Below are 9,257 nucleotides of genomic sequence, written 5' to 3'. Positions count from 1 at the left end.
TCTCATTGCTGAGCGCTTAGCGCTATTGCGTTCTATTTTATTACTGCTATTAGTGTTGCCTGTATCAGCCCAATTTTCATTGAGTAAGGGGACATGTTGAATTTATTAGGTTTTGGTCCATTGTTTTCTATTTTTCTTTTATGCGAGGAACGTTTCCAAAAAACCTACGCTGTGAAACGTTGTCGATTTGTTTCCCGCAAAGGAAGCATGCCTTTGCATCAAGAGTTTCTTTTTTTTTATTGCATATGATCGAATGTTGTGCGTTTTCTGAAGCAAAATTTAAAAAAAAATTGAACGCTCAAGTATGTATATTTCATTTGATGCAGCACTTCCAACAGTGGTGTAGACTAAGCATGAAAATTTTGGTGTTTTCTGGAAAAAAATTTCTTCAATCGCGAAAGGAAGTTTTGGTGCACAATCTTTCGTGTTATCGCCTGCGCACTGCCTTGTGAAACCTCTCGTGTTGCTTGCTTTCACCTTGAATTGCCTCCTCTGTGGCGCCCCTGCCACACTTGTCCACTCTATGTGGGCATGCCCCCAAGATCCCTTCCCGTATGTAAATAGGGATCAGCAGTGGGAGCGTGCGCTGGGCAGCTCAGACCTGGACGTGCAAACACTCCTGGTCACAAGAGCTGCCACCGCTGCCGCCAGACCAACGGGCGGTCACCAGGCATCGCTAAACCACAGGACTCAATAGAAGTGTTTCTCTCTCTCTCTCTCTCTCTCTCTCTCTCTCTCTCTCTCTCTCTCTCTCTCTCTCTCTCTCTCTCTCTCTCTCTCTCTCTCTCTCTCTCTCTCTCTCTCTCTCTCTCTCCTTTTTGTTGGGTGCGTTTCGCCGGAGGCACGGTAATCTGCACCGTAGACGAGCGCTGCCCATCTGGTTATTGGCCACACCAACACAGCTGGTGTTTTGCGCTGTGGCCTTGTGACCCCTAAAGCCTCAATGACCTTTTTCTTTGCTTCGTTTCATTATCATTACTGCTAATTGCGTTGCACACAGCCTATTTCACTGTGGGTGATTCAACAAATTTTGACACGTTAATCCTATGGAGTTGTTCTCTTGGTTGTTTTTCCCGCTCTATTTTGCCCCTATTTCCCAGCGTCATGTTGAAAAAAAGACAGCACAAATAATAAAAAAGTACTGTTTTATTATTGGTGTGTTAAATAATGTTTTTATTGGTATTTAGAGAAAAAATATCAAATAAAGTCATCTCTGCCCACAAGTCAAGCACATATCTAAGGACCAATCGGCACTGCTGGCGCCAATTTTAAATGACTTCTGGCGATCATTTGAGCGCCCCGCTTGGAGGACAAGTTCTTCAACAAGAGGGCATTGCTTGAAGCATTGAAACATCGAATTTTGGCCCGTTTAACAAGTTTTTAAGTTTTATGATGCGGAACATAAACAATAACACTCCAGGAACTGCAGGTCATTATAATTAATGCCAATTTGAACATTTGACAGTCGTCATCTGAGGGCAGCGTAGAAACACGCATGCGTGTACGCGCGCTGTGCGGCGGGAAGGATGAGGTCGATGTAGGGAAGCAGCAGATAGTCCGAGTCGCTGTTCTCGCCGTCCTCGAAGGGGGTTGTGCAAAGGGTTTTGTCGTATCCACAGCCTTCCACTACGGCAGGCCTCACAGCCCAGGTGTATATCTTCGGTGCGTAAAACACGCCAAGTTTGAATTTTGAATTTTAATAATCCCTTTATAGGTCCGTATGCGACGAAAGAGAAACCATGACTTTGTGCATGTGTGCCCAGACATATACAACCACTGAAAAATAGGACGCTAGCTGTAAATAATGAACTGGGACACGCAAAGTCTGAGATTAAATGGCCCACTGAAGACAAAATGGGCGCAGTTGCGGCGCATCCAGGAAGTTCTGTTACGATACCTCATTACTGTAACTTAGCCATGCGATAATTTGACGGACATTTTTGTGTGGTGACGTTCATATTTTCGTTTAATTTGTCGAGATTGCCATTTGCCAGTCTGGGGCTGGAGCCTTGGTTACACATGTTCCCCGACTAAGCAATCGGAACTCCAAGACAAAAAATTTGCTGCCCTAGAGCATGACCAGCGTAACTGGGGTCCAAGAAGGGCACGAAACAAGCACGTTGTCTGTAATTTGCTATTGAGCATACTTGTTAGTTAATTAGCTGAATGAAACTTGGAATAGCTAGAGTTTTATTCTAGCGGACAAACATGGAACTATCTGTTTCCCTCCCGTAAAAGCCAATGTATTGACAGCGGACGGCGCTTCCACAATATTTACAAAATCACTGTGAACTACGTGATTATGAACAGTATATAAAACTCAGCGTAATGTTAGAGTCGTCTTAGCGTTGTCATTGTTTCGGGGTAGTTTTGATAAAACAAGAGTTACAGCCGTTTTCTTAACCGCACTCCCTCAGTAGACGACCATGTATTGACAGCAGACAGCAATTCTCAAACGTTTGCTGAGCACGAGGTCGCAGGTTCAGTTCCCGGACGCGGCGGCCGCTTTTCCGGTGGAGGCGAAAAGCGAAAACGCCCGTGCGTGCGATATTTCGGTGCACGTCAAAGGGGTACTGACAAAAAATTTTGAAGGCGAGATAACTTAGGAGATAGATTGGTGTAAACACACATACATCATCTGCAAAATATCAGCGGCGAATACGGCCTAGAACATATTTAAAATCAATTTTAAAGTGTGTGAAATGCAACCGAGCAGCCAGCAGAGGACCTCGCGCAATCGACATCCCCTGGATATTTTGAATAACTGTAAATAAACAACATCCAAACACGTTACGAGTTTGTGTTTGCCGCTTCCGCACTGCCGGCGTTTTTCGCCGGCTCGCCGCTCCAATCGGAGGGCGGAGCTACTGCTCTCGAGAACGAACGACCCGTTCGTTGGCGGCGGAGGCGCCGTGATTTCGTCGGCTAATCGGGCAGGGGCAGCTGGCAGCGACCAAAGTTCTACAGCGATTCCAGGCACTCGATTTTTATTACTTTTATTTACATTGGACGCGAAAACGCGCCGGAGACACCCACCCTGTCTAGAGCGTCGCGCATCGTTCTCTAGCCGCGGCAGCATTTGCACTCGCAGCACCTGCGTCACGTCCACGGTCGCTTTTTAATTAAGATTAAGTGGCTCACGAGATCAGTACGTGGGGGTATTCGCAGAAACTGCCAGCGACGCGGATTCGACAGTGCTACGGCAGCTCTGCTCTGTGGTATATCCCTCCGACGGTCACGTGGTCAGCTTTGTTCACACAAAATCCATCGTTTCGCGGCACCCGCTGAAACAGAAACTGCGACTGGCCGCATGAAAATGCCTCCAATTAAACAACCGTCGCACGCTGAAGCAAATGAGGTTTCTACAGGTGATAAGTAGGTCACTAGCTACTTATCGCAACAACAACAAAAAAACAAGATGCAAATTTTTTGTGTCAGTGCCCCTCTAAAGATCCCCAGGTGGTCAAAATTAATCCGGAGACTTCCACTACGGCGCGCCTCATCGCCTGCGTTGCGTCGGTGCGTTAAACCCTACAATCAATCAATTCTCTAACATTTGCAACTTCGTTGTGAACTAACTCATTACAAATGAAACTCGGCGTATTGCTTGAGTCGTCCTAGTGGTCAATTTCAGTATGATTTTTTTCGAGATACCTACATTATATTGGGATCCTACAGAGCATTCACCGGAAAGTTGGCTTTGCCGCAAGATTGAATTTTGTCGACGCACGCAATTTCCGTGAGAACCTTAGTCAGAACCATAGCTCAACCATGAGTGTGCCGGGGGCACCTTTTGGGCCTGAAGAAGTGGTGGGGGACGATGATCTACATTGATTCCTGGCATATTTAAAAACAATTTGCTCTTGCAGCTAAGAGTCGCCCAAGCCCTTATGGGCTGCTTTTTGTGCGTCTAGCTTTTTCGCGCAGCTGGCGCGTTGCGCAAGAAACGCGGAGAAGTCAAACGTCATGCAGAAAAGCCCCTGTCTGCGTTGATGACAAGGTTTGGCACTAAGAGAAGAAAGGGTGGGTCGGGAGTGATTTTCAAGAAGGGCTTCGCGGACCCCCTTCTGAGAACCATTGCCTTCGTCTAAATCAACTCCACGGTAAAAGCATCACTCCGGTAAACGGGAATCCTGCTTTGCTACGTACAAAAACAAATCAACAATGAGGCAGAAGAACCGACAATTGGGCGGGTTGGTACTGATTCATGCTGACTAACAGCGCGCACAGACGAAAGACAAATGCAAAGAAGGCGACGGGACGAGCGCTGATCTTAACTGCGTTTTATTGAAAGAAAACACGAAACGTATACTCACAATACACCAGCTTCGCATGACAGAACACCGTAAAAGGAGTAGGGAAACCGTCGGATTGACACTGCACAAGATATGGACAACCGTCTACAAGGCAGGCAGGAACAAGACATCATCTGTAATCTAAAGGCTCGAATTCTTCATGGCTAAGCACAATCGAGGGCTGGCCTTCACACGTTTGCCCCAGGTTAGCTATATGGTTGCCCGACCAAAGGCAACTGCGACCTCCTCGCTTGTTGATAAGGCACTAGCATTATCTTCTAATAGAGGTATCCAGTTCACACGGTGTGCCTTCCGCTTAGAAGGTCTTTCACAAATTCCTTCAATTATTGTGTATGTGGGCACGTGGTCGCTACCAAAACTTTCAATATCGGAACGGTAGGACACGGACGGCAGCAGGGAAGCAGAGACCATAGTGACATCCAACACGCTTGAGGTTTTGCCGCGGAAAAATGTGGGGCATCCAGTGTTTTAACACGTCCAGGCCCGCTTCGCTGGCAACACGGAGTAAACTGCTTCCCCTTGACGTAGTCTTTGTGCTGTCCCAAGCTGGATGGTGTCCGTTAAAATCACCTGTGACCAAGTGCGAAGGAGATGTAGTGGCCAAATTCCAAGAGCTTCGTGTTGAATTTCGCCATCGGTGGGATGTACCCGGTTAAAGGGACACTGAAGTGAATTTGTCAAGCTCCCGTTTTTGCTTGCACTGCGTAGACTGGCTCAAATTAGCCCACTTTTCATCGTTTATCCGGTTGACAAATCGGTAATTATTTTACAAAGCGCCGAAGAAGAAAAACTACCATGCGCGGTTTGCGGCGGCCGCACCAACTAAAGCTGTGACGTTGGGAGGAGCGGGACCGTGATTGGACGATGCCCAAGGTGAGCAACCAAACAAGTTTCGGTTTCGGTTTCGGTTCTGTAAAACACAACCTGTGGCGTTGTTGGATGGGCATTCTCAATAACTCTGTAATCATCGTACCGCGTTTCTGCCATGTTGTCAGCTGTAAAAATGCATAAAGATAAGCCTCCCAGGACGGCTTGGAATCGTAGTATTCACTAGCCGAGGCCTACGCAGTGCATGGACGCCCTCCGCGTACCCGCAGACGCACAAATGTCATGCGCTTTCCCCCCCCCTATTTGGAGCTTGCCTCACTCATGCCTGTACCGTAAAATGCGTGTTCGCACCAGGCCAAGGGTCTGTTCATTCTGGCCTGTGCCCACTGCCCGCAAGCAGTCGGTGCTTATGGACAGCACGCCAACGAGAACTCGCTAGCGCGCCAGTGCCAGCCTGCGTGCGTTCTGTGAACTAGTTCGTGGAGCCATGAACGTTGCGGCCCAAACAAAGGTGAACTCAATGTAGAAAACATCGGCAGAAAACATAAAAGTTAACTTACAAAAAAAAAAAAAAAAAAAAAGCACGTACCCGCGGGGACTCGAACTCGTGACTCGCAAAATACTCGGCGGTGACATACCTGCAGCTTTAGACAACTCGGCCACGAGACGGGCTGCGCCGGACATGGTAATATAAGGTATATATTGTACAACAAGTTTACATTTTTATTTAGTTTTGGCATTTGAAGCAGCTTAGGTGACTATTTGTTGTATTGTGCTCGTTCAGTAAGCGTCCCCCGAGTTTTCAGAATAGCTCACGTCTAGCAATTGCATTTCGTAGACGGAAAAGCGTTCGCAGATGCGTAGTCGTGCTGCTGACTGCTGTGCTTGTTCGCCCAGCGCAAAAAAGTGCTTCCCGCACCCCATTTTTACGCTGTACGGTAAAAATATCAGTTGATTTTATTTCCTTAGTACCTATATTGACTTCGCTGACTCTTCTCCCGCCTTCAAGAGGCCTTATATTTTCCTACGGGCGTACCAGTCAGCGAAGCGTCGCATGTGCGCTTGTGCAGGGCTTGTGTGAAGCGACCTTGACTTGGAGCTAGATACAGTGTACAAACTAACCAAGTAAAGAAAGGCCCATTCTTCCATTCACAAACGTGTCCTGGCTTCGTTTCAGCTGAGCGAACGAATTGCGACGACCCGTCGGCGTCCGGCGGACGAAACGCTGGGCCGACTGACTCTGTCTGAAGGCCGGGGAGCCGTGCAGATAGCGCAGCCAATTGCGAGCTCGGCTCCTCTCGACGTCACACGAAAACGGCGCAGAAAATGGGCGAGCGTAAAGAGAGGAGGACAGCATTTTCGAATTAAGTTTTCTACTAAATAAAAGCGCGTAAACGCGCCCAGAGTGGTCGTAACATGGCCTGGGGACCCCGGACTACAATTTGCGCAAGAAATCCCGCAATGTTTACATATCACTTCAGTGTCCCTTTAATATGGTGAAGGTTGCACGGTCATGCTTTATTGTTGCTGCAATGTATTCGTTGGATGCGTCCGTGCGACATTGGGAAACACAAAGGTCAAGTCGTGACGAATTCCGAGTAGCACTCTGCCCTGGTCGGAGCTCGTCGAAGACTGATGCAGTGTGTACCCCGACAGACGAATATGCGATCGCGGGCGGGATTATGAAATGGCAATGACCGGGAATTCATGCTTGCTAACTAGCTGCCGGAGGTCAGACAAGCGGGAGTGCAGACCACAGGCATTCCACGGAAACACAGTTGCCCGATTTCGTAGAGTCTGCATGCGCACTTATTCGGTGCTCCCGAGGTGGTTTACGGCCATTCCCGTAAGAGCAGAGTAATGGTGTTTAGGAGGGTTAACATGGCTTGAGCAACAGGAGACGGAAAAGGCGCTATGATTGAATGCACAGCTTCAGTGAGCGTAGAAAGAGAGGAGCTTGAGTTTGCCGACGGCTCTCTGTTGGACCGACTCATGCGCATTTGGTTGGAGCGTTTTTAGGCAGGCTGCTGTGGGCCTGCGGGCCGAGCAGGACTTTGAGGAACTTGGTCTGACAACATCGGTTGTAGCGGCGGAAAGTCAATAATGTCAAAGTCCATGTCCTCAGACACTGGCTGACTTGGCTCCTTTGTGTGAACCTTGCTCGCGTTTCGCTTCCCAGAGCCGTTTTTTAGATAAGACCGCCGCTTTCGCAGCCTTGTATAGTCAACCTTGCTCTCGCTCCTGTACCTATAGATGCATTTCACTTGCTGGTACGTTCGGCAGTAAGCGAAATCGGCTTGGTGAGTTATGCCATGCCTTTTCAGCAGACTTGCATGCCGCAAGATCATGATCTCCTCCACAGCGCGCGCAACGCAACTCAATTGCGGGTACATACGTCGCTGCGATGTAACCAAAACGCTGACAGCGGGTGCACTGTGTCGGTTTTTCCGAATAGTCGTGCACTTGGTATCGAGTGTAGCCCTATTGATGACATAGTCTGGTCTCGTGTCAGTAGCAAAATACAATTTTCACTACCTCCGAGGTTCCCAAGCGCCGCGCTGATCGTACTGGTGTTCGCTGCGGCAAGTTGTCATGAAGTTCAGAATCATAAATGTCCCGTGGCACTCCTCTGATGATCCCACGAGCACAGTTCTCTGGGCGGGGCTCGTAGGTGCACACAGGTATGTCTCCGATGGCAGTTATCTTCAGGTGGCATGTTCGAAACCCACCGCCGGACAACCACCGGTAAAAGCGGGTACAAGCGTTCCCCCGGCCCTCGGTGCCCAGGCTTTCTCGGGGGTGACTACGCATGGGAGAGGCACAGGCCCGTTTGGGCTCACTGTTTCGAACGGCCCAGCCTGAAAATGTGGTTCAAGGTCAAACTCTGTAGGGGTGTGTGTGTGTGTGTGTGTGGAGGTATTCCGTAGCAGCAGTGTTTCGTGTATCGATAGCGAGTATATGTTTAGCCTATAATTTGGCCGTATATAGCTGCAAAACCCCATCTGGTACCTTCGCTCCTATGCTGTCCTTTAATGCCAGAGGGTTGAAGCGCGTGATTATTTTAGTGGAGTCCACGGGCTTCAGAATCACAGTAAGGCAAGCCCATGTTTCGGGGGAGTCGCAGTCACAGTGTTGTCTGGAGTAGCAGGAGACATTTTGGAGGCTCGACGCCGCCGTTTGGATGGAACACCACGTTGAAATTTGTTGCATTCGGATGAAGGTGGTGAGGCATTGCTGGCATACTCGTAAATCACAGTGTTTAGGGACTCAGAGGAGATAGAAGAGATCGAGCTGCCATCATGGCAATCATGGTCCATGATACCCTGGCTGTTGTTGGCGCACGTGGCCGCACTTACATCTTGCGATGCAGTCCCTGCAGGTGACGCATTTGTTGGTCTGCGCTGGCAAATGGCAATCCTCCCGGAGGCCCAGGAGCAGGCCTGGCGCCCCAAGAGCGGACCCAGCTTGCATGTCAACGGGTGCTGCGGGCGGGCGGGGGAGGCCGGGCGGCTCCGCGGTGCCCGCTGGCAGCATCGCGATCGTAGGTGCACAGCAGTATAATCATGCACGTTTAACTGCCTGGAACCTTCAGTTCACAAAATAAACTCCGGAGAGCACAGAATGCGCTAGACACCACTTCACTTCGTCGTCGCCCAAGATAAACGTCCAAGACAAGACAATGCGAGAGACAAACTTTACGGAAACGATAAAAACGAGGAGAGGGAACAATAAATGTAACAAAGTATAGGAGCTAACTAAAACATTAACAGTTCGTTGTATATGTAAGACACGAAAGTCGTACGATATTCACCGACCGGGCCGATGGTGCATCACGGTCTCGGCACGAATTGGCTACCTGCGAAGAGCTACTTCGGCGTAGGCCAGGCCTTCCGATGACGACCACGGAGACTCCGCAACCCGGAAGCACGGTGTAGTCGTCAAAGACGCGGGTCACCAATGACAATGCACGCACGGACAAAAACCACCGTGACATCACGGCATTCCAACGAGACTGTTCGGTCTCGTCACGGGCAGGCTTCTTATACCCGCGCTAACGCAGAAAAAGAAAAACAACAAACAAAACGTGCGCGCCGCAGTCGGGCTGCATTTTTG

The sequence above is a fragment of the Haemaphysalis longicornis genome, unplaced genomic scaffold, assembly GCF_048455015.1.
Source record: "Haemaphysalis longicornis isolate Haplotype H1 unplaced genomic scaffold, Haemaphysalis longicornis Haplotype H1 scaffold_1, whole genome shotgun sequence".
NCBI lineage: Eukaryota > Metazoa > Arthropoda > Arachnida > Ixodida > Ixodidae > Haemaphysalis > Haemaphysalis longicornis.
This window is presented reverse-complemented; position numbering follows the sequence as displayed.